At 45.7% G+C, this 25585-nt stretch overlaps 1 protein-coding gene across 29 annotated transcripts in view; it reads left to right on the plus strand.

The window, feature by feature from the left end:
* cyribb (CYFIP related Rac1 interactor Bb) overlaps positions 1–25585 on the plus strand; it is a 210522-nt gene that overhangs the window by 70080 nt on the left and 114857 nt on the right. For 4 of the 29 annotated variants that reach the window (XM_085993542.1, XM_085993546.1, XM_085993535.1 and 1 more), the window contains exon 1: positions 897–1031. The exons of 24 other annotated variants lie outside the window; for them this stretch is intronic. The gene's annotated coding sequence lies outside the window, so the exon portion shown is untranslated. Of the gene's footprint in view, positions 1–895; positions 1032–25585 lie in introns of those variants that run through there. One more of the 29 variants, XM_085993560.1, reaches the window with a different exon arrangement.

Consider the following 25585-nt stretch of genomic DNA (forward strand, 5'->3'; position numbering starts at 1 on the left):
ATGTGATGATGGGTGGGGGTGTGTGCCCAATAGCGGGTGCTCTTGAATTTAACCCCCTATTTCTTTCTGACCTTTCTAGACTATTCACCAACTGTGGCTAACAGGTGGGTAACTCCCGAAGCCTACACCAGTGTTGCTCTGTGCTGATTGTTAGGTGGTGTTTTTCTTTTACCCAGAGTGGAGTCTTTGTTTTTTTCTCCCCCGCCCACCCTCTGTTTCCTTGTAGAAGTGGTTGACTTTGGCTCAAAATTTTCCCTCGGGAATATTGCTAAGGTTGGGAACTGTGAAATGTGGATGATTGAACCAGTGTTCCACCAATGCCATGGCAACCTTGATTGCAATATATCCTGTGATGCCACTTATTCATTGAAATTGTTATTCTCAGAGGGGTTGAAATTCCGATGAGTTGAATGAATTGTGGCTACCCTAAAATGAGTCAAGTACCAGCCCTCAGAAGGCAGATTCTTGATTGGCTACAATAACTTTCCTCAGTTTCTGTTCTAGCTAAAACAGCGTACAATATTTACTCTGGTTACACATACAGTATCAATATATAGTATTGTGTTATACTCTTGTACCTCCTATGTCAATTGGCATAGTTGGAGGATTTCGATACTTTTGATAGGCTAGTGTGACAAAAATGTTGAACATGGAGCCATGTTGTCAGTTGAAATATCTGTAATTGAAGGATGAATTCCCTTCTTTAACAAAAGCAAATTGCAGGTTTAACCACCTTTTTCTTTTCTTTTTTTAAAGCACTGCATATGCTAAAGTAGAAGTGCCGCATTTGCTTTTGGGTTTTTCTTGCTTCCTCTTATGACACTTGCTAAGCTTCCTTTTTTTATGAGACAGGCTTGTGGTGAGGTCACTTACAGAAATGAGGAAGTTGAGTAGAGTTGCAAAGCAATATCCAGCCCACTAGTAGCAGAAAGTGTTAGCAGAGTTGGGTCTTTGTGATCTGTGTCAAAAGAATAACTGATATAATTTAAAAGTTTTTGTCAGTGCTGAATTTCTACTGCCGATTTCAGAAGGTCAGTAATAAATATTATGAAACTTAGGCTGATTAATGTAGGTTGAGAATTATAATTTTGCTATTACCCAGATTAAATTTCTTTTAAATCATTTAGTCAGTACTGGTTGGTCTGTATTTGTACGTGTCTTTGTCCTTCTGGTTAAGGTCGCTTTATGATTATTCTTCTGTAACTCTTTGGGGACAGTTAATGGCATTCCTGCACAAAAATATCAATTAGAAAAGATGATCAGATGTTAAGAATCAAAAATGATCTATTATGATTCAGATTGCTTCAGGACTCTGCTGCTTTTTAATTGCATACTGTTTGTTATATGCATCACTGAAAGTAGACATTTGCTGCTATCTTGCCTGTGCCACCATGTCTCTGGTTTATTCAGTTCTTTCAATACTCTAATATTTTGTCAAATTTTCAGCAAACTTTGTAATCTAAATGGCTTCCTCTTGGGGCTCTGGGTTGCTTATAGAAAATTACTTGATGAGAACCATCTTTCTCCCTGTAAGCAATTATATGAGAAATATAATTGGCAATTGGAGACATAATTAGAAGTCTGAGCATAAATGCTTCATAGTAAAATATCACTTAGAGAAATGTGTACACAGTATAGGTAAATGCACAGGCTGCATATTCTATTGAAATTTATAAAACATGTTTTTGTTCAAGACTGAACATTACCCCTTCTACACACTGATCTAACGGTGCAATTTTGTTACATTTATTTTAAAGCTGGTACCATTTTCCGAGCAGAGATTTGTGGAGTCATATTGCATGCTAAGACTATCTTCAATCTGGCAAAATGGAGGTTTCTATAAGTATACTTGAACGTATGTGCAAGGCTCTGCTCCATTGTTTCAACTGCATTTGATAGCATTTTTTAAGTTCGAACAGTTGACTATCTCATTTCAAAAGATTCAAAAGTCAGTTTTGAAAAGGCTTCTCAATGGTTGAACAAGTTTATCCAGTGAGTAGCTGAGCAGTTCCGATCAGGTAGGTCCCAAGTTCGATCTTCGGTCTATGTTTGGTATCTAAACTGGGTTGGAGAGGTGGAAAATTTAACAGGGCTCCTGTTGCTGATTACTGTCCAGTTGGAAGTGTGTGCAGATGCCTCTGAGGGCAGGATTGGGCTTGTATGTGATGACACTGGATCCTCTGCTTTTTTTCAGCACCCCCCCCACCCCCCCCCCCAACACCACACTGACTCAATAGGCTGAAGACATATTCTTTTCAGGATTATGCATGAATAATGATTACTTGGACACAACACTGGAGAATGATTGATACCATCCTCCAGCAAGGTGTCAATGCCTTTTAAGAGGGGAGAAAATGGGTGAGAAAAGTCGAGGAGGAGTGTTATTTACGCCTGGTTGTTGTGCAAGATTACCTCTTCCAAGTGGTGCCACATTTTTACAGAAAATTTGCTTTGCTTCCTGTCTGCAAAATCCACATTGTACCGATGCAGGATGTGCAGTATCAATGGAATTTAATGCATGTTGATTTTTTTAAAATTTGTTTATGGGATGTTTATGGGATGTGGGCGTCGCTGGCAAGGCCAGCATTTATTGCCCATCCCTAATTGCCCTTGAGAAGGTGGTGGTGAGCCACCGCCTTGAACCGCTACAGTCCGTGTGGTGAAGGTACTCCCACAATGCTGTTAGGTAGGGAGTTCCAGGATTTTGACCCAGTGACGATGAAGGATCAGCGATCTACTTCTAAAGTCAGGATGGTGTGTGACTTGGAGGGGAACTTGGAGATGGTGGTGTTCCCATGCGCCTGCTGCCCTTGTCCTTCTCGGTGGAAGAGGCGCGGGTTTAGGAGGTGCTGCCGAAGAAGCCTTGGCGAGTTTTTGCAGTGCATCTTGTAGATGGTACACACTGCAGCCACGGTACGCCGGTGGTGGAGGGAGTGAAAGTTTAAGGTGGTGGATGGGGTGCCAATCAAGTGGGCTGCTTTGTCCTGGATGGTGTCGAGCCGCTTGCATGTTGTTGGAGCGGCACTCATCCAGACAAGTGGAAAGTATTCCATCACACTCCTTACTTGTGCCTTGTAGATGGTGGAAAGGCCTTGGGGAGTAGGGAGGTGAGACACTGGCCGCAGAATACCTAGCCTATGATCTGCTCTTGTTGCCACAGTATTTATGTGGTTGGTCCAGTTAATTTTCTGGTCAGTGGTGACCCCCAGGATGTTGATGGTGGGGGATTCGCCGATGGTAATGCCGTTGAATGTCAAGGGGAGGTGGTTAGACTTTTGCTTGTTGGAGATAGTCATTGCCTGACACTTGTGTGGCACGAATGTTACCTGCCACTTATCAGTCCAAGCCTGAACGTCATCCAGGTCTTGTTGCATGCGGGCATGGACTGCATCATTATCTGAGGAGTTGTGAATGGCACTGAACACTGTGCAGTCATCAGTGAACATCCCCATTTCTGACCTCCTGTTGGAGGTGTGGTAAACCACTTTTATCGTTCACTATGGTTATCACTGTTATATCGTTACACTATGGTTATCACTGTTTACACTGTTGTATCACTACACGAGGTCGCCTCTTGTCACGCTGTTATACCTGGGCTGACCACTGCTGACTCCGCCCATGGCTCCACCTACTTGCCCAGGTATAAAGGTGGTCGACTGGCTGGTATTCCTCCTTGTTGGATCCGATCACCCACGAGGGTGGGCTCTGTTATTTAGCCAATAAAAACCTATAGTTACTGTCTTAACTCGTCGCTTTTCATTGGATGAATTGATAGGTATATCAATTTTATTGGCTAAATTTTGAAATTTCCTTAACGGAGCAGCCAAACGACCAGTCAGATGCCCAGCTACAACAGCCACAGCAGCCGGCCTGGCTGCGAGCCCTCCGACCGCCGTACCTGGATCTAAACCCACAGGCAGCAAACTCAGCCCTCGACTTCAAACACTGGCTGAGCTGTTTCGAATCCTACCTGGGAGAATCCGGCGTGCCTCAGAGATCCAAACTAAGAGTTCTGACCGCCCAAGTGAGCCCTAAAGTATTTGCACTCATCCAGGACCTTACTACATACGAGGCCGCCCTCAACCTGCTGAAAGAGCAGTACCGGAGCCCGGTAAATTCTATGTATGCCAGACATCTCCTAAGATCCCGCCCGCAACAGCCAGGAGGGTCTGTAGATGAATTTTTACGGGCGCTATAAACACTCGGCAGGGACTGTGACTTTAAAGCTGTAACGGCTGCAGAAAATACTGAAGAGAATATCCGCGATGCCTTCGTGAAAGGCCTCCGGTCCGACTACTCACGGCAAAGACTGCTCGAATCAAAGGACCTCGACCTGAACACAGCTGCAGCCCTCGCTCGCTCTCTGGAAGTGGCCCATCGGGACCTCGAGGCGTATTCCAGGTACTGTGCTGCGCGACCCTGGGATTCGGGCCCGACCCCGACCGCAATACCCCTCGCACCGCCGCCTCTGGGACCTACCTCAGCATCGGCGTCCCGGACCCGATCGGGACCGCCACCCCGGTACCGGCTGCGACATCGGAGCCCCGCGATCGGGCCGCCAGCTGCTTTTTCTGTGGCCAGGCGAAACGCCCTGCAAGAAACGCGACCTGCTCCGACTGCCACAAGAAAGGCCACTTCGCGAAGGCCTGCAGGGGGAAAGCCACAGACGCCAGCAGTGCCTCATGCGAGTTGTGGGGGTGGCCATCTTTCATCAAGGCCACAGATGCCAGTATCCCCTCGTGTGAGTCGTGGGGGCGGCCATCTTTGATCAAGGCCACCGACACCGGCAGTGCCTCATGTGAGTTGTGGGGGCGGCCATCTTCTCCGCCATTTTATGCAACGTCGTGGGCACCGCCATTTTGTTCACCACACTCGACCGCCACCTTGTCTCCAGACCCGACCGCAGCCTCACCCGCAGACTACAGCTCGCTCAGCCATACACTAGCCTCCGTCACACTGGACCAAGCTCGCCCGCATCACCTGTCCAAGTCCATGATGGACATCAAAGTAAACGGCCACGCCACGACCTGCCTGTTCGACAGCGGAAGCACGGAGAGTTTCATCCATCCAGACACGGTGAGCCACTACTCCCTCACTGTCCAGCCAACGCGCAACCGGATCTCGATGGCGTCGAGGTCCCATTCAACAGACATCAGCGGATACTGTGTTGTGACCCTGTCGGTTAGGGGCACGGAGTATAAAAATTTTAAACTTCTCGTCCTGCCCCAACTCTGCGCTGCCGTCCTACTAGTGCTGGATTTCCAATCCCACCTTCAAAGTGTCACTTTGGCATACGGTGGACCCCTCCCCCCACTCACAGTCGACAACCAACAGCCTTTAAACCGCCCACCGCGTACCACCTGCGGCCTATCCACCCTCAGGGTTCCGCCCCCCTCCCTGTTCGCCAACCTCACCCGCGACTGTAAACCCGTCGCTACCAAGAGCAGGCGGTACAGCGCCGGGGACAGAGCTTTTATTAGCTCTGAGGTGCAGCGTCTCCTGAAAGAGGGCATCATCGAGAGGAGCAACAGCCCCTGGCGTGCCCAGGTCGTAGTCGTTAAGACTGGCGATAAAAACCGCCTAGTCATCGACTACAGCCAAACCATAAACCGGTACACCCAGCTGGACGCATACCCCCTTCCCCGCATATCTGATATGGTCAATCAGATTGCACAGTACCGAATGTTCTCTACCATCGACCTTAAGTTGGCCTACCACCAACTCCCTATCCGCCCTGAGGACCGCCAGTATACCGCCTTCGAGGCGAATGGCCGCCTCTACCACTTCCTTAGGGTTCCCTTTGGCGTCACCAACGGGGTTTCGGTCTTCCAAAGGGAGATGGACCGGATGGTTGACCAGAACGGGCTGCAAGCCACGTTCCCCTATCTAGATAATGTCACCATCTGCGGCCGCGACCGGCAGGACCATGATGTTAATCTGGAGAGATTCCTCCGTACGGCCCAACGGCTGAACCTCACCTACAATAAGGAGAAATGTGTGTTTAACACCTCGCGCCTTGCCATCCTCGGCTGCGTAGTAGAGAACGGAGTCATCGGCCCCGACCCCGAAAGAATGCGCCCCCTCATGGAGCTTCCCCTCCCCCACTGTCCAAAGGCGCTGAAGAGGACCCTGGGGCTCTTCGCCTACTATGCCCAATGGGTGCCGAATTATGCGGACAAAGCCAGACCCCTCATGAAGTCCGCCTCCTTCCCCCTGACGGCAGAAGCGTGCGCAGCCTTCTCCCTCATTAAGGGAGACATTGCTAAGGCCACAATGCACGCGGTGGATGAGTCTATCCCTTTCCAAGTGGAGAGCGATGCATCCGACTTCGCCCTAGCTGCAACCCTTAACCAGGAGGGGAGACCGGTGGCCTTCTTCTCAAGGACCCTCCAGGGCCCTGAGATCCGACACTCCTCGGTCGAGAAGGAGGCCCAGGCGATCGTGGAGGCTGTACGACGCTGGAGGCATTACCTGGCAGGCAAACGATTTACCCTCCTCACCGACCAGCGTTCGGTCGCTTTTATGTTTAATAACAAGCTGAGGGGCAAAATCAAGAACGACAAGATCTTGAGGTGGAGAATCGAGCTCTCCACCTATGATTGAGATCTTGTACCAGCCTGGTAAACTGAACGAACCCCCAGATGCTCTATCACGAAGTACATGCGCCAACACGCAAATTGATAGACTGCAGACCCTCCACAACGACCTCTGCCACCCCGGAGTCACCAGATTTTACCACTTCATTAAGGCCCGCAACCTGCCCTACTCCATCGAGGAGGTCAGGACCATGACCAGGAACTGCCAAACCTGTGCCGAATGCAAACCGCATTTCTTTAGGCCGGACAGAGCAAGCCTGATCAAGGCCACCCGCCCCTTCGAGCGCTTGAGCATCGATTTTAAGGGGCCCCTCCCGTCCTCTGACCGTAATGTGTACTTCCTCAACATTATTGACGAGTACTCCCATTTCCCCTTTGCCTTCCCCTGCCCAGACATGACCAGTACCACGGTCATCAAATGCCTGAACGACCTCTTCGCCGTGTTCGGGTTCCCGAACTATATACATAGCGACCGGGGCTCCTCCTTCATGAGCGAGGAACTTCGCCAGTTCCTACTAGCGAGAGGTATTGCTGCAAGCAGGACCACCAGCTACAACCCCCGAGGGAACGGCCAGGTGGAAAGAGAGAACGCGACTGTCTGGAAGGCCGTTCTCTTAGCCTTAAAGTCCAAGGGCCTCCCAACCTCTCGCTGGCAGGAAGTCCTCCCGGCAGCGCTGCATTCCATCCGGTCACTGCTTTGCACTGCCATTAACGCCACCCCCCATGAACGAATGTTTGTTTTCCCCAGGAAGTCGACTACGGGAACCACGCTACCAACTTGGCTGACCTCTCCGGGGCCCGTCTTGCTGCGAAAGCACGCGAGGGCCCATAAAATGGACCCCCTGGTCGAGAGGGTGGACCTCCTGCACGCCAACCCCCAGTACGCCTATGTGGCATACCCAGACGGGCGGGAGGACACAGTCTCCTTACGAGACCTCGCACCCTCGGGCATCCCTGAGACAGCACCGTTACCCCCCCACCACCCCCCCCCCAAATCCAGCCCAGGTAGACGGCATTCCGGAACCCCACGAGCCTTCGCCGACCACGCAGACACCAGCATTAACATCGGATACTGCATCACCGCCGCCGCTGCTGCGACGATCGGAAAGGCTTACGAGGCCTCCGGACAGACTGACATACCCGAACTGGTAGTACACTTCACCCCGCCGGACTCAAATCTAAACAAGGGGTGAATGTGGTAAACCACTTTTATCGTTCACTATCGTTACACTATGGTTATCACTGTTATATCGTTACACTATGGTTATCACTGTTTACACTGGTGTATCACTACACGAGGTCGCCTCTTGTCACGCTGTTATACCTGGGCTGACCACTGCTGACTCCGCCCATGGCTCCACCTACTTGCCCAGGTATAAAGGTGGTTGACTGGCTGGTATTCCTCCTTGTTGGATCCGATCACCCACGAGGGTGGGCTCTGTTATTTAGCCAATAAAAACCTATAGTTACTGTCTTAACTCGTCGCTTTTCATTGGATGAATTGATAGGTATATCAAGAGGGAAGGTCATTGATGAAGCAGCTGAAGATGGTTGGGCCTAGGACACTGCCCTGAGGAAATCCTGCTGCAATATCCTGAGGCTGTGATGATTGACCTTCAACCACCACAACCATCTTCCTTTGTGCTAGGTATGACTCCAGCCAATGGAGAGTTCCCCCCCCGATTCCCATTGACTTCAGTTTTACTAGGGCTCCTTGATGCCACACTCGGTCAAATGCTGCCTTGATGTCTAGGGCAGTCACTTCCACCTTACCTCTGGAATTCAGCTCCTTTGTCCATGTTTGGGCCAAGGCTGTAATGAGGTCAGGAGCCAAGTAGTCTTGGCGGAACCCAAGCTGGCCAGTGAGCAGGTTATTGGTGAGTAAGTGCCGCTAGATAGCACTGTTGATGACATCTTCCATCACTTTGCTGATGATTGAGAGTAGACTGATGGGGCGGTAATTGGCCGGATTGGATTTGTTCTGCTTTTTGTGGACAGGACATACCTGGGCAGTTTTCCACATTGTCAGATATATGCCAGTGTTGTAGCTGTACTGGAACAGCTTGGCTAGAGGCGCGGCTAGTTATGGAGCACAAGTCTTCAGCACGATAGCCGGGATGTTATCGGGCCCATAGCCTTTGCTATATCCAGTGCGCTCAGCCGTTTCTTGATATCACGTGGAGTGAATCAAATTGGCTGAAGACTGGCTTCTGTGATGGTGGGCACCTCAGGAGGAGGCCGATATGGACCATCCACTTGACACTTCTGGCTGAAGATGGTAGCAAACGCTTCCGCCTTGTCTTTTGCACTCACATGCTGGGCTCCACCATCATTGAGGATGGGGATATTCATAGAGCTTTCTCCTCCCGTTAGTTGTTTAATGGTCCACCACCATCCATGACTGGATGTGGCAGGACTGCAGAGCTTTGATCTGATCCGTTGATTGTGGGATCGCTTAGCCCTGTCTATAGCATGCTGCTTCTGTTTTTTAGCATGCATGAAGTCCTGTGTGGCACCTCATTTTTAGGTATGCCTGTTGCTATTCCTGGCATGCTCTTCTGCACTTCTTATTGAATCAGGATTGGTCCCCTGGCTTGATGGTAATGGTAGAGTGAGGGATATGCCTGGCTATGAGGTTACAGATTGTGGTGGAATACAATTCTGCTGCTGCTGATGGCCCACAGCGCCTCATGGATGCCCAGTTTTGAGCTGCTAGATCTGTTCTGAATCTATCCCATTTAGCACGGTGGTAGTGCCACACAACAAACTGAGGGCACCCTCCATCATGAAGACGGGACTTCGTCTCCACAATGACTGTGCGGTGGTCACTGCTACCAATACTGTCATGGACAGATGCATCTGTGACAGGTAGATTGGGGAGGACGAGGCCAAGTAGGTTTTTCCCTTGTGTTGGTTCTCTCACCACCTGTCGCAGGCCCAGACTGGCAGCTATGTTCTTCAGGACTGGGCCAGCTCAGTCAGTAGTGGTGCTACCGAGCCACTCTTGGTGATGGACATTGAAGTCCCACACCCAGAGTACATTCTGTGCCCTTGCTACTCTCAGTGCTTCTTCCAAGTGGTGTTCAACATGGAGGAGTACTGATTCATCAGCTGAGGGAGGGCAGTAGGTGGTAATCAGCAGGAGGTTTCCTTGCTCATGCTTGACCTGAAGCTATGAGACTTCATGGGGTCTGGAGTCAATGTTGAGGACTCCCAGGGCCACTCCTTCCCGACTGTATCCCACTGTGCCGCCACCCCTGGTGGGTCTGTCCTGCTGGTGGGACAGGACATACCCAGGGATGGTGATGGAGGAGTTTGGGACATTGGCTGAAAGGTATGATTCTGTCAGGCTGTTGCTTGACTTGTCTGTGGGACAGCTCTCCCAATTTTGGCACAAGTCCCCAGATGTTGGTGAGGAGGACTTTGCAGGGTCGACTGGGCTGGGTGTGCTGTTGCCATGTCCATAGCCGGTGCTGAGGTCGATGCCGGGTGGTCCGTGCGGTTTCATTCTTATTATTGTATAGCGGTTTGTTACAACTGAGTGGCTTGCTAGGCCATTTCAGAGGGTAGTTAAGAGTTAACCACATTGCTGTGGGTCTGGAGTCACATATAAGCCAGGTAAGGACGGCAGATTTCCTTCCCTAAAGGACATTAATGAACCAGATGGGTTTTACGACAATCCGATAGTTTCATGGTTACCATTACTAATGCTAGCTTTTTATTCCAGGTTTATTTAAATTCCCCAGCTTCCATGGTGGGATTTGAACTCTCATCTCTGGATCACTAGTCCAGGCCTCTGGATTACTAGCCCAGTGACATTACCACTATGCTACCATTCCCCTTATATAGCTAGACAAATCATGTATTTCCTTTTGGTGTGGGTTCCCAAAAACAGTAAATACAGTAACATTTTAATATTTTTCCTGCTTCCTACTCCAGTGGATATAATAAGTGAAGTGATTTGCCGAAAGTCAGCTCTCCATGTTTTCAACAATAGCTTGGATTTAAGAAGCACGTTTAACATAAAAAAAAATGTCATAAGGCACTTTACAGGAGTGTAATAAAAAGAAATGGATGCCAAAGAAGGTAATATTAGTGGTGTCGAAATCTTGGTGAAAGATGGATTTTAAGGGGGCCTTGAAGGAGGAGGAAGGCTGCCAATGGTGGGGTGAAGGGAGGATGGGGTAGAGGGGAGAGCACACCCCCACCGTCAGAGGAACTAAGAGTGCAGGGAGGAGGACTAGTAGGGCTGAAAGAAGCTATAGCGATGGGGAAGAGCAAGCAATGAAGGGTTTAAGCACAAGGCTGAGAATTTTAAATTTGAGGTGTTGAAGTATCAGGAACCAATGTAGACCAGCGAGGATGCAGGTGTTTGGTGACTACAACTTGGTTCAGGATAAGATAGTGGGCAATAGAGTTTTGGATGAGCTGACGTTTACGGAGTGTGGTGTCTGATGAGAGTATTGGGACAGTGAAGTCCGGAAGTGACAAAGGTCAAAGTGACAATCCAGGTTCTGGCATTTGAGGCAGGGGCGGAGTTGGGCGATGCTTTGGAGGTGAAAGTAGGCGGTCTTTGCGCTGTAGCTTGAGCGGAAACCTGATTGGAGAGATTCACATAGGAAGTTGAGAGAAAGATGGGTATGTATTTTGGAGGTGACATGTTCAAGGACTTTGGAAAGGAAAAGGAGTTTGGAGATGGGATGGTAATTTGCAAGGACAGAGGGATCAAGGATGAGGAGTTACTAAGGACAGATATCTTGGTGAGAAACTTGGGGTGTGGCTTGGGAGGATTTTAGAGATGAGGGGTGGAACAAGATTAGTGCTAAAGAGAAGGTGCCGGGGGGTAAGGGGAGAGACTAATGTGACTTGTTGAGTGCCAAGCCAGTACCAGGGTGGGTGGTGGAGAGTATAGCCAGGCGGGGAGACTTTGGTAAGGGGTAAGTTTCAGTCAAAAACTGGTATCAATGCAGTCATTCACAATAAGCTCATAGATGACAAGGAAACTGACATTCTGGAGGGAGTTGCGGAGAGGGACGGTGATCGGTCCACTGGTCGAGTCCAAGGGGGTAATGGGTGTGGTGAATGGGCAGGAAGGATGTTTCTGAGGTTATCCCCCTGCGGCCACGCTGGGTGGGAGGATTGGTGAGAGAAGAGGGTAGGGCAGCTGGGGTTTCTGCTTGTAAAGAGGCAGTGACCGGTTCATTGATAGGTCCTTTAAAGGATGTCAGGAGAGGCACAGAAGGCAGCTTTGGGATTATTCAAAGGGGATTCAAACCTGGAATGGCAGCAGGAGAATAGCATGGCAGAGGAGTAGTGATGGATGGATGGGGGTGGTGAGCAACTTATAAATAAAAGGAGAAAAAGAAGGCATGACTGGGTAACAGGAAGGGGAATAGACAGGAAAGAAGGGGCCGAAGGAAATAAAATCAAGGGAGATGAAAGTAATGCGGTCAGGTCTGAGCAGTAGCCAAAATATGATGCGCAAAGCTTATTTAATTACAACTTTGTAAACTACAACAGGCAATTACTTTGTACTTCATTTTGACGAATAGTTATTTTCAATTTAAAATGAGTGTTTGTTGAGATTTTATAGTAGCTTATTGTGGAACTTTCAAGGGTATTTGTTAAATTCCAAATGCTTGTTTCATTCAGTCCTAAAATGAAATTTCCCTCAAAGTACCTCAGAAATTACCCATTCCCGGCATTCAGAAGTTATTAGTGACATCCAGCGGCAAATCCTACTTATTTTTTACACTTGCAATGCATAACATGGCAAACTGCCCTGTACTGTAATTTTGTATTCCATTTAAGTGATTTAAAAAAATCACTAGCTGTGAGCATCAGGACCAACATGCAGCCTCAGAAGTGCATGTGTTTTCATGTATGCATTTTTAGTGTGTTTACATGTATATAATAACTGTATACAGAGTGCCTGATTTTTGTTTTATATTTCTGTATGGTACAGAGTTTGAACTGATCCATGGACTTGGGGGTACAGGGCACAATTTTGAAATTTGCAGATGACACGAAACTTGGAAGTGTAGTAAACAGTGAGGAAGATAGTAATACAGGTAGACTATCCTTTATCCGAAAACCTCGGGACCAGCCGTGTTTCGGTTTTAGGAAAATTTCGGATTTCGGAAGGTGCGCGAAAACACTTCGGTTTTCAGAGGTAATTCGGTTTTCGGGAGTGCGGATAAAGGATACACTATCCCTTATCCGAAATGGGGTGGGGGTCGGGTTCGGTCGGGGGTGGGGGTCGGCGGGGGTCGTGGTCGTGCGCATTTCGGTTTTCAGAAGTCATGCTTTGCTCCACTTTCGGTTTTCTGGTTTCGGATGTGCGGATAAAGGCTGGTACACTTACGCTGAGCGATTTCGGTTTTCAGAAGTGCGGAAAAATGCTACACTATCCCTTATCCGGCTAGGCCTGTAAGTCGTGCGCCACTCTGGTCATGTCGTGCGCATGACTTACGCTGACCGAAAAAACCTTCGATTTTTAGAGGGTTTCGGTTTTCGGAAGTCCGGATAAAGGGTCGTCTACCTGTAGACTACCAGAGGACATAGACAGGCTGGTCGAATGGGCAGACACACGACAGATGAAATTCAGTGCAGAAAAGTGTGAGGTGATGCATTTTGGTAGGAAGAACAAGGGGAGACAATACAAGCTAAATGGTACAATTTTAAAGGGGTACAAGAACAGGAAGACCTGGGGGTGCTTGTGCACAAATCTTTGAAGGTGGTAGGACAGGTTAACAAAGCAGTTAATAAAGCATATGGGATCCTCGGCTTTATAAATAAAGGCATAGAGTACAAAAGCCAGGAAGTTATGGTAAACCTATATAAAACACTAGTTCAGCCCCAGCTGAATTCTTCTTCACTTCAGGAAGGACTTGAAGGCTTTGGAGAGACTACAGAAAGATTTACTAGAATGGTTCCAGGGATGAGGGATTTCAATTAAGTGGATAGACTGGAGAAGCTGGGGTTGTTCTCCTTAGAGTAGAGAAGGCTAAGAGGAGATTTGATAGAGGTGTTTAAATTATGAAAGGTTTAGATAGAGTAAATAAAGAGAAACTGTTTCCAATGATTGAAGGGTCGATAACCAGAGGGCACAAATTTAAGGTGATTGGCAAAAGAACCAGAGGTGACATGAGGAAAAACTTCTTTATGCAACGAATGGTTAGGATTTGGAATGTACTGCCTGATACGGTGTTGGAAGCAGATTCAATAGTAGCCTTCAAAACGGAATTGGATAAATACTTGAAGCAGAAAAAATTGCAGGGATATGGTGAAAGAGTGGGGGAGCGGGACTAACTGAATTGCTTTTCGAAAGAGCTAGTGCAGACTCGATGGGCCAAATAGCAGCCTCCTGTGCTGTACTATTCTATGATTCTGTGATATATTTGTATAATTCTAAATACATGGCTACTTCCATGCAAAAAAAAAAGTAATAATTTGGTCGAATGGAAGAATTCAAATTTGTTATATCTAGCTATCTGAAATTTATTATACAATATCTTGTATGTAATTCCTATCTGTAACATCCAACCTTAGAAAGGTATCACAACTCAGTATGGCACTGGCTTCGACTTCAAAAGCATTAGCATCTGTAGGGCAAAAAGAGCATAATTGGCTCGGGTAACTGGTATACGTTAAGTTAATAATTATTCATTTAATCAATGGGAATTTGACTCAATCAAAACAGTTCTGTTTGGAAGTTTTCCTACTTGTCTCAAATCAGTAATGAACAAGTCCCACAAAACCACCGAATCAAATTATTTCAATTTCTTTCAAACCCTCCAATCTGGTGCCAGCAGCTACCACAAAACAAACCAATTAAATCACTCAAATAATTTCTTCTCCTCAGTTTTTGGTTGCTGTTTTCCTTCACTCAAATCTGTGGTTCCATGCTTCCCTCCTGCATTCTGCTCGTTTCCCCTATTGGAGCTACAACTTAGTACAAGTTATAAGCAAGTGGTTTTCCTTAACTTCAGGATCAGCTGATTAGTGAGTGGTGTTCTTGCGTTCAAAAATGAAAGTGAAAAAGAAGCATGAAAAGTGCTTTGGTAATCAGCTGATCTACCTGTCTATATGCTGTCAGCATGTCCATCCTCTTAATATTTCTGGTCTACAGTAGTGCATTGTTGTGTCCTTGACTCGTACAGTCTAGATTTATTGAAACATCAACTTGAAGATTATGTGGCCTTTGGTACAAGCCTGAGGCTCTGAATCCACTACTCTGTCTAGGCCAGACCCCAGTAGCGTCCCAGTCTCTCCTGCCCAGACCCCAATCCCTACTTTGTCTTCTATCCACATGTCAGCATCACTCTGGGTGCTGCCTTCTCATCCAGCCCAGATCCCCATGTTATCGGATGCAGTTTGGTGTTTGTGTTGTTGCGTGCCCTCGACTTTACTAGTAGAGAAACAATATAGCATTAAAAAGACATGAACATTTTGCTGTAGTATGGCTTGGACCAACATGTCTAAAATAATGCTCAACCATAGATAACTTCATAATTGATTTTTAAAAACTTGGAGTTGTAGAGTAAAGCCAGCTGACTGACACGTTGACTGGTAATCATAAAATGTACTTGACATCTAGTTTGGTTTACTTGAATTGTGACTTCTGCTGGTATATTTCATAGCAGCATTGCTGATCGACATGGATAAAGTTGAGACTCCCACCCTCGTAAATAGGGTGGATAAATAGTGGCAGGTGGACTTGGAATTGAAATAAAAAAAAGAGTTTTCTAAAGAAAGAAATAAGACCCGTTTACTGTCCAACATACGAGTGTACAGTGTCTTTGGGATTGATTTTGATATTGCAGATGTTTGATCCCAGCACTGAAATTTTACAATTATTGCTCAATCAGAAAAATACATTTGATTTATTGTACTTAGTGTTTGAGATTATGCAAATGTGCTCAAGATTATAGATTATGCAGTTTTTATAATTTATCCCAAACTGCAACTGCTTAACACTGCTCGCTGCAAGGGCGATTCAACAGGAACAACTACTTTCATTTATATAGTGAGTTGAACGTAGAAAAAATGTCCCAAGGCACTTCACAGAGGCGTAAGGAAAACATGAGTACTGAGCCAAAGAAAGAGATATTTGGAGCAGTGATAAAGTTCACCCCTTTGCCCAAACTTTTTAAGAAGGGTCTTCAGAGGATAGGGAGATGGAAAGGTGGAGGGATTTAGGGTATGGCTTCCAGTAGTGGGGCAAAGGGAGGATGAATGCACAAGAGGCCAAAGTCAGTGGAACGGAGAGTTTGGGGGTGGGGGTGGGGGAGGCATGTTGTAAGACTGGAGGAGGTTAAAGAGAGAGGGAGAGGTGAGGCTGGGATGGGATTTAAACATGGGATAGAGCATTTTAAATTTCAGACTTTGGGGACCCGGGAGCCAATGTAGGTCAGTGAAGACGGGCGATGTGTCAGCAGGATTTGGTGCTGAATCGGATAGGGGCAGCAGAGTTTTGGATGAGCTGAAGTTTATGGAGGGTGGCAGGCTGGGGAGGAGAGTATTAGAATAGTCAAGTCTGGGGGTGAGCCAGGCATATTGTGGGGTGGGGTTTAACAGCAGATGGGCTGAGGCAGGGATGGAGGCAGGCAATGTGGAGGTGGAAGTAGGCGACTTTGGTGATGGAAAGGATATGGGAACAGAAACTCGGCTCTGGGTCGAATAGGATGCCGAAGTTGCAAAGTTTAGTTGAGCCTGAGGCAGTGATCGGGAAGGGGGAGGGAATAGAATAGTGGAGACCCCGCATACTGGGACCCCGCATACTGGGAAAGATGTAAAGAACAGCAAAGTAGTAAGAGCTGCAAAAAAGGGACTATGAGAAAAAAACAAAACGTTTTTACAAGTATATTACGAGAAAGGGGGTGGTTAAGGGTAATGTGGGTCCCTTAAAGACAGACACTGGTGATATTGTAATTGAAAATAAGGAAATGGCAGACTTGCTAAATACTTACTTTGTATCGGTCTTCACAGTAGAGGATGAGGATATAGTGCCAGAGATATGAGGAAAAATAAATTAAGGGGAGGAACTTACTACATTTTAATATAAGTAAAAAAATAATGAGATTGAAGATTGACAAATCTTCAGGACCTGATGGTTTCCACCCAAGGTTATTAAAAGACGTAGGTGAGCAAATTGCAGATGCTTTAGTCATGATCTTATAAAACCTTCGATTCAGGCATTGTTCCCTTGGATTAGAAAATTCTGAATGTCACTCCATTATTTAAGCAGGGTGGGAGAAAGAAATCAAGAAATTATAAATTATCGGTCTGACGTCTGTCGGGGGGAAGTTAATCGAATCTTTCATTTAGGGACAGAGTGACTGAGCAATTGGACAAATATGAACTGATCAGAGAGAGCCAGCATGGATTTGCAAAGAGTAAACTTTGTCCAAACTAACCTAACTGAGTTTTTTGAGGAGATCACTAATGTGGTAGATAAGGAAGTGGTTATGGATGTTGTTTATATGAACTTCCAGAAGGCATTCAATAAGGTTCCATACAAGAGACCGTTAGCAAAAATGAGCGCATGAAATTGGAGGCAACTTATTGACATGGGTAGGAAATTGGTTAGGAGGTAGGAAACCGATAGTAAGGATACTGGGTATGTACTCCAATTGGCTGGATGTGACTAGTAGTGTTCCCCAGTGATCTGTACTGGGGCCTCAGCTTTTCACTATATATATCATGACTTGGATGAAGGAGTAGAGAGCCGTATATCCAAGTTTGCTGACGACACTGAGCTTGATGGCACAGTAGATAGTGTAGATGGGAGCAGAAAGTTGCAAAGGGACACTGATAGATTAGTGAGTGAGCAGAACTGTGGCAGATGGAGTTCAGTGTAGGGAACGGTAAGGTCATTCACTTTGGACCTAAGAAAGATAGATCGGAGTATTTTCTAAATGGCGAGAAGCTAGGAACTGTGGAAGAGCAGAGAGATTTAGGGGTCCATGTACAGAAATCACTAATGGGTACAAAAAATAACTTAAAAGGCTAATGGATTGTTAGCCTTTATCTCAAGGGGCTGGAATACAAAGGGATGGAAGTTATGCTGCAGCTGTGTACAGCTCTGGTTAGACTGCATCCGGAGTACTGCATTCAGTTCTGGGCACCGCAACTCAGGAAAGATATATTAGCCTTCGAGGAGGTGCAGTGCAGTTTCACCAGAATTATGTCTATACCAAAATAGATTTGTTGGTCATATGATTTGCAGTTTGGGGGAATCTTGCTGTGCACAAATTAGTTGTCACGTTTCCAACAGTGACTGTCCTTCAAAAGGAATTAATTGGATGTGAAGCTTTGGGATGTCCTGTATTTGCATTGCATACAATGGTAATCCTAATTTGATGAAACTCATTGCAAGGAAAATCATTGTTTATCAGTTTCAACTTTAATGATCAGACCATTATGTTAGACAGATGCATAGGAGATTATTGAGCAATTGCAGTAGAATATCATGAATCTGGGTATGCTGCAACTCAAAGTATGGAGCAATGGAATTTTATTCTAGGTCCTGATGAACTGTACAGATTTTGACTTGGGTAAATCCTGATTTGAGCAGTGAATCGTGTCTTTAATTCAACATACCTTGTGTAGAATTCAAGGAGTCTCCATGAGCAGAACATGTCCCCTGTTGTTACAGTTTGCTTTGTTGATTGTTGTTTCTATCTGTATTGCACTTGCAAAGCTATATTGATGCACAGCTGCTATCATTAATGTGATATAGGCGAGGTACAAAAGGGTGAATTGTCTGCAGTATAATTCAGTCAATTAATTTAGACTTTTGAGATGATTTGTAAATGTTATGCCCTCAACTCGTGAGGTTTTTGCTTTAGCACAAATTACAGGGTTTTCTATACTTCCAAATTATAGGGTGGAATTTTGTGCCCGAGATACTTAACAGCCACCAGTTTCATGTAGTTTTGTTAGCTTTTAAAAGTGATTGACATTTTTTCTCTTTTATTTTATCGTTCTATTTCTGTTATTTCTTGTTCACCCCAACCTCCCTTACACATCATGATTTGAAATGGGGACCTGGAATGTGTAGTGACGAGTGAAAAGTCCATTGATTTGAGGCGTACCAGCAATTCCTACTGTGTAGGAGATGATTCATAATGGTCTTGGTGATCTTGTGAATTTGTAATAGGGCATTTTAAAATAACTAGCAAATACTTTGGAAAAAAAAACCACATTCTGTATTCGTGAGAAAGGGGGAAGGAGATGCAGTGGCTATGCAGTGGTAGTTGTACTCCTGCAACAGCGTTTTTTGAAGAACACGTGCATTTCTACTCTATAATGTCATCAGCTCATTTGAGCAAACCATAAAATGACACCGATTTTGGTGTTCTGCATAACAAAATGTTTGCTGAATGTTAAGATACATACAATACCTCCAATAATATTCTATCCAACCTGGATTTATTTTCCCTTGTGTTGAAATCCATGTGGCGTACATATTAATTTAAAGCTTTTCTTTACCACTTCTATGAATGTAAAGTCTGTTAAAGTCGATGATTATTTTCAATGAGTATTGTGATACCTTTCAAAAAATAACATTGGCAGACTCTCCTGATGGTTCAGCAAATTTGAGTAGCGAGATAGACCAGGAAGGTAGCTGACCTCAGTGGGAGCAGTGGTAGAGATGCTACATAGGAACAGGAGTAGGCCATTGAGCCCCTCGAGCCTGTTCTGCCATTCAATGTGATCGTGGCTGATCTGTGACCTAACTCCATATACCTGCCTTTGGACCATATCTCTTAGCTTTTTATTAACTAAAAGTACTATCAATCTCTGATTTAAAATTAACAATTGATCTAGAATCAATTGCTGTTTGCAGAAATAAATTCCAAACTTCTGCCACCCTTTGTGTGTAGAAGTGTTTCCTAATTTCACTCCTGTAAGGTCTGGCTCTAATTTTTAGATTATGCCCCCTAGTCCTAGAATTCCCAACCAGCGGAAATAGTTCTCCCTGTCTACCCTATCTGTTCCCCTTAATATCTTGAAAACTTCGATTAGATCATCCCTTAACCTTCTAAATTGTAGGGAATGCAACCCTAATTTGTGTAATCTTGCCTCGTAACTTAACCCTTGGAGTCCAGGTATCATTCTGGTAAACCTACGCTGCACTCCCTCCAAGGCCAATATATCCTTCCTACGGTGTGGTGCCCAGAACTGCTCACAAGTGTGGTCTAACCAGGATTTTGTATAGCTGCAGCATAACTTCTACCCCCTTGTATTCGAGTGCTTTGGATATAAAGGCTAGTATTCCATTAGTATGGCTATAAACATATTCAAGACCGAGATCAATAGATTTTTGAATATTAAGGGAATCGAGGGATATGGGGATCGTGCAGGAAAGTGGAGATGAGGTAGAAGATCAGCCATGATCTTATTGAATGGCGGAGCAGGCCCGAGGGGCCAAATGGCCTACTCCTGCTCCTATTTCTTATGTCCTTATTAGTCTTTTTAATTGTTTTCTGTATCTGTTCATGACATTTTAATAATCTATGTACCTGGACTCTCAAGTCTCTTGGGACCTCCACTGTTTTTAGCTTTTCACCATTTAGACAGTGCCCTGTTCTATCCTTTTTAGTTCCAAAGTGGATGACCTCACATTTGCCTACATTGAAATCCATTTGCCACAGTTTTGCCCATTCACTTAATCCGTCGATATCCCTTTGTAATTTTATGCTTTCATCTACACTGCCTACAATACTGCCTATCTTTGTGTCATCGGCAAATTTGGGTATATGACTTTCTATGCCATCATTTAAGTCGTTAATAAATACAGTGAATAGCTGAGGCCCCAACACAGATCCCTATGGGACACCATTAGTGCCAATTTGAGTACCTACCCATTATCCCTACTGCCTGTCTCTTGCTGCTCAGCCAGTTTCCTAACCAGGTCAATAATTTGCCCTCAATTCTGTTGGCTTCTACTTTAGTTAAGACTCCACTTCAAAAGTACTTCATCGGCTGTAAAACGCTTTGAGACGTCCGGTGGTCGTGAAAGGCATTATATAAATGCAAGTCTTTCTTTGTCTGTCTGTCTTATGTGGGACCTTATCAAATGCCTTCTGGAAGTCCATATAAATAACATCCATAGACATTCCCCTGTCCACTACTTTAGTCACCTCCTCAAAAAATTCAATCAGGTTTGTTAGGCATGACCTACCTTTCACAAATCCATGCTGGTCCTCTCTGATCAACTGAAAATTTTCAAGGTGTTCAGTGACCCTATCTTTAATTATAGACTCTAGCAATTTCCTGACAACAGATGTGAACCTTCATTGCACTCCCTCTATGGCAAGTATATCCTTCCTTAGGTAAGAAGACCAAAACTGTACACAATACTTCAGGCGTGGTCTCACCAGGGCCCTATATAATTGCAGTAAGACGTCTTTACTCTTATACTCAAATCCTCTTGTAATAAAGGGCAACATACCATTTGCTTTCCTAATTGCTTGCTGTACCTGCATATTAACATTCAGCGATTCGTGTATAAGGACACCCAGGTCCCTCTGAACACCAACATTTCCCAATCTCTTACTATTTAAAAAATAATCTGCTTTTGTATTTTTCCTACCAAAGTGGATAACTTCACATTTCTCCACACTATATTCCATTTGCCATGTTCTTGCCCACTCACTTAGCCTGTCTATATCTCCTTGAAGCCTCCTTGCATCCTCCTCACAACTTACATTCCCACCCAGCATTGTATCATCAGCAAACGTCGATATATTACGCTTGGTCCCCTCATCCAAATCATTGATGTAGATTGTGAATAGCTGAGGCCCAAGCACTGATCCTTGCGGTACCCCACTAGTTACAAAACTGGAGTACTGTGTGCAGTTTTGGTCTCCTTACCTAAGAAAGGATATACTTGCCATAGAGGGAGTGCAGCGAAGGTTCACCAGACTGATTCCTGGGATGGCAGGACTGTCGTATGAATAGAGATTGGGTCGACTAGGCCTGTATTCACTAGAGTTTAGAAGAATAAGGGGATCTCATTGAAACGTATAAAATTCTGACAGGGCTAGACAGACTGGATGCAGGGAGGATGTTTCCCCTGGCTGGAGGGTGTAGAAAGAGGGGTCACAGTCTCAGGATATGGGGTAGGACATTTAGGACTGAGATGAGGAGCAATTTCTTCACTCAGAGGGTGGTGAACCTGTAGCGTTCTCTACAACAGAAGGCTGTGGAGGCCAAGTCACTGAATATATTTAAGAAGGAGATAGATAGATTTCTAGACACAAAAGGCATCAAGGGGTATGGGGAGAGAGCGGGAATATGGTATTGAGATAGAGGAGCAGACATAATTATATTGAAGGGCCGAATGGCCTACTCCTGTTCCTATTTTTCTATGAAGCTCTGGTCTCTCTGCTCAATAGCTGCCCATCTCTCCTACAGAGATGACGATCTATTTTGAACAGTCACCATGTTTTCGTGACTCTGGTGACTTATTTCCTCCATGGCTGTAGCCAGCCTTTCCACGGAGGTTGCCATCCTATCCATGGTGGTGCGTTCATGCACCATTGCCTCCACCACGGCAGTGCTGATGTTAGAGATGGAGTCCTCCATTCTATCCCCACTTGCACTAACCCTGGAGGCAAACCCTTCCAGAGACCTATGCACTTGTTCCTGTATTTCCCAAATGGCCCCAGAGACACAACGTCTGCATGCAGCTCAGCAGAGCTCGGAGCATCCTGCGACCTCAGCCGAGGACTCTCTACTGCCGTCGCTGTCTCCACTATCTGCTGATGCTCACTAGTGCGTTGTGATAGACCAGGTGGCAACACTACTCTAACTCACGAGGGCCCCACCAAGATGTGCGTTGCTGCGCTGGTGCTGGGTGCGCTGAGTCCTGATGACGCTGCTCCCTCAGAGGCTTCAGGTTCCTCTGAGGAGTCGTCTGGCTCTTCATCCTGGATCGTGGAGAGGGGGGCACTTTATGGTCCTGTAGGAGAGTAAAGGCATGATTTAGACATCTGATATTGATGTAGTAGACACATCCTTTTGTGCAGATGATACAACGCGATTCTCTATGAACATCATATGCCATTGCAGTCAACCACTAAATGTCAGAGAGGGATGAAACTCTATTATGTCACCAGCTTCCTCTAGTCTGCCCGTCTCTCCATTGCCCACTTCCAGATCCTTGTCACCTCCAACAATTTTGTGTGCAGCCTCCTCAGCAAGGTTGCAAGGGTTGGTGTACCTCCTCCAGTCAGTGCTCTTTCCCTCTTATTGTGGGCTATCTTTTCCTGCAAGGCGGGACACAAGCAGAGTTTCAACCACAGTGATGGAGTGAGTGTGAAGAATCCCTACCATAGAAGCTTTGAAGGAAACGAAGATGGAGTGAGGTGCCAAGAGGAAGCTAGCTCGCTGTGTGTTGTTAGTTGTCATTGCATAACAGTGAGCGCGAGTCTAAGGGGTGCATAGGCAGGATGCTGAAGTGATTTAGTACAGAGACAGAGATGGATAGGTAAGGGTAAGGTGGTATGTGGAGGAGCAGGCTTGCAATGCAGAGTGCTGGTGATGAGAAGAGAAGGGAAGCAGATTGAAGGTAAGTGTGATGGGATACTCACTTTTGATGTTCGCACAAGATCATTAAAGCGTTTCCTGCACTGGATCGAGGAGCGTGAACAAATGGACCTTGCGCTCACCTCCTGAGCAATGTGCAGCCAGGCTGCCTTGGTCTGCTGAGGAGGCTCCCTCCGGCCATCCGGAGGGTAGAGAATCTCCCTGCGCCATCTTACAGCATCGACAAGAGCTTGGAGGGACTCATTGTTAAATCGAGGAGCTGCCTTGCCTCTGGAAGAACTCATTGTGGTTGGAGCAATATCACTGACTATCAGAATGCCATGGTGTCTTGTGGTGTCGATAGTAGCCAATTTTTTTTTAGCTTTCGGAGCGCTGCTCCTTCGTCAGGTGAAGTGGAGAAATGCATAAAGTCACAGCTTATATAGTCAGAGAATAATGTCAGATGTTTACAGGTAATCTTTCTAACTGCCATTTATCACACCTCGGCAGAGAGATAATCACAGCAATCAAAGGTGTGAATGGTGTCCAAACAGGTCAGTCAGGAAAACATTACATCAAAGAACAATGAGGTGGGGTCACAAGGGGTCAAATGTTGCAGATGCTGGGGTCTGTATGAAAAACAAAAAAACAGACAAAAAACTTTTTTTTGCTGGAAATCACAGCAGGTCTGGCCGCATCTGTGTAGAGAGAACAAGCCAACGACGACTCGAGTCTGGATGACCCTACGTCAGGTGGGGTTACATGTAGCGTGAACAAATGGACGCTACTATCAGAATGCAGAAGAGAAAGGCTTAGGCTGAATGGGAGCTTTAAAACTAGCTGCTATGATGACGTCATCAGAGGCGGCCAGCCAACCCGATCGTACTCATTGGACCGGCCAGCGCGCCCCATTGAAATCAACAAGCTCATTTAATTAAAATCTGACATCAACAGCTGATCCTGCCGGAAGTGGCTCCGGAACCCGCCCACCATGCAATCTGACTCCAACCTGCCTCGGGAATAAAAATCGAGCCCAAAGTATTTGTTTAATTTCTCTGCCATTTCCTTATTCCCCATTATAATTTCTCCTGTCTCAGCCTGTAAGGGACCCACATCTACTTTTGCTAATCTTTTCCTTTTTACAGACGCTTTTACAGCCTGTTTTTATGTCTCTCTCTAGTTTACTCTCTTCTGGTTTAAGCACTTTACAACTTTGTTTCCTTATACATGTAATGCCTAAAGCACAATTTCTGATTGTTACTCTACTCCCTTCCCTTTCTTTTGTTTTTAAACTACTACATTTTTGGACCCAGCTGTTCTTGAGCTTGAAAGGGAAAAGTGAGCCAAAGTACCTGCTTCTGATCTCTATCTGGTGCTCTCTGTTGGGAGTAGGTATGGACAGAATCAGGCTAGGCTGTGATGTGAGTGAATAGTTTGCTTTCCAACCTCTCCTGTGGGACGATATCCCAACAAGGAGCCAATGCCTTCAGGAGGCAGGAGAGAAAATTGAAGGGGGGTGGGGGGGAATCCTATTTAAAGTGTGTTTATTTATAATGTAAGGTTTCTCCATTACTTTAGTTTCACCCCATCCCTGCCCTCCCCCCTGATTTTTCATCATTTTGAGTGAAATCCATTGTCTGCATCAAGCTATATCAGGCCAGGTACAGCTAGGGTTGCATGCAGAGTAAAGTTTACTTTTCACTGACTTAACAATGCAAATCTTAACATTTAAAAAAGAAATAGTAGTGCATGTCAGTGGGAGTTTTCAACTTTTGCTTACTGTTTACACTTTTTTTTTGGCCCATTCACGAAACACCTGCAGTACTGAAAATCCTCTTATTCCTGTACCTCGTATAATTTTACATTTCTCTCTTTCTAAAAATTACACTATTTTCATTCACGTAATTTTTAATGATCAGTTTTAATGTGGAAAACAGCAGTTTTCATGTAAGCCTCAACAGTGGGAACATTTTCAGCTGTTCATTTTTTTTTTAGTAAAATGCTGAAATACAGTGGGAAGCATTGAGAGAGCTGCACTAATGCCACACAGTGAAGGCAACCTATGGGAAGGACCCTTTTTCTTCATCCTGATAGCAGCTGGGTTTGGATTTGGCTTCTCAGCCTATAAGTAGCATCAGTGAACAAAAACTGAAAGCTCTTTTATATTCTGCTGGACAATGTATCCAGTTTCAGCAAAGCAACATTTGTGTGTAATTCCTTTTAACATTCATACTGAGGATCTGGTCTTGCTATGTGTACTTCACTCTGCTTCTCTTCAAAGGCTCACTACAACATTGTGTACAACCAATGTTGTGTCCTCTTTCCGCTTCCGCCTTTTCAGTTCCTCAGTTCAATTTTCACTCTGCAATGCCAATCAGGTAATACTGTGCCATCCGTGTTCTATGCAGTCTCTTCAATTTTCTTTATGGGACCCCACAGAGGACAATGCA

This window comes from Somniosus microcephalus, chromosome 7 (assembly GCF_052327205.1).
Source record: "Somniosus microcephalus isolate GS21.2 chromosome 7, FLI_Smic_1.0, whole genome shotgun sequence".
In the NCBI taxonomy this organism is placed as follows: Eukaryota; Metazoa; Chordata; class Chondrichthyes; order Squaliformes; family Somniosidae; genus Somniosus; species Somniosus microcephalus.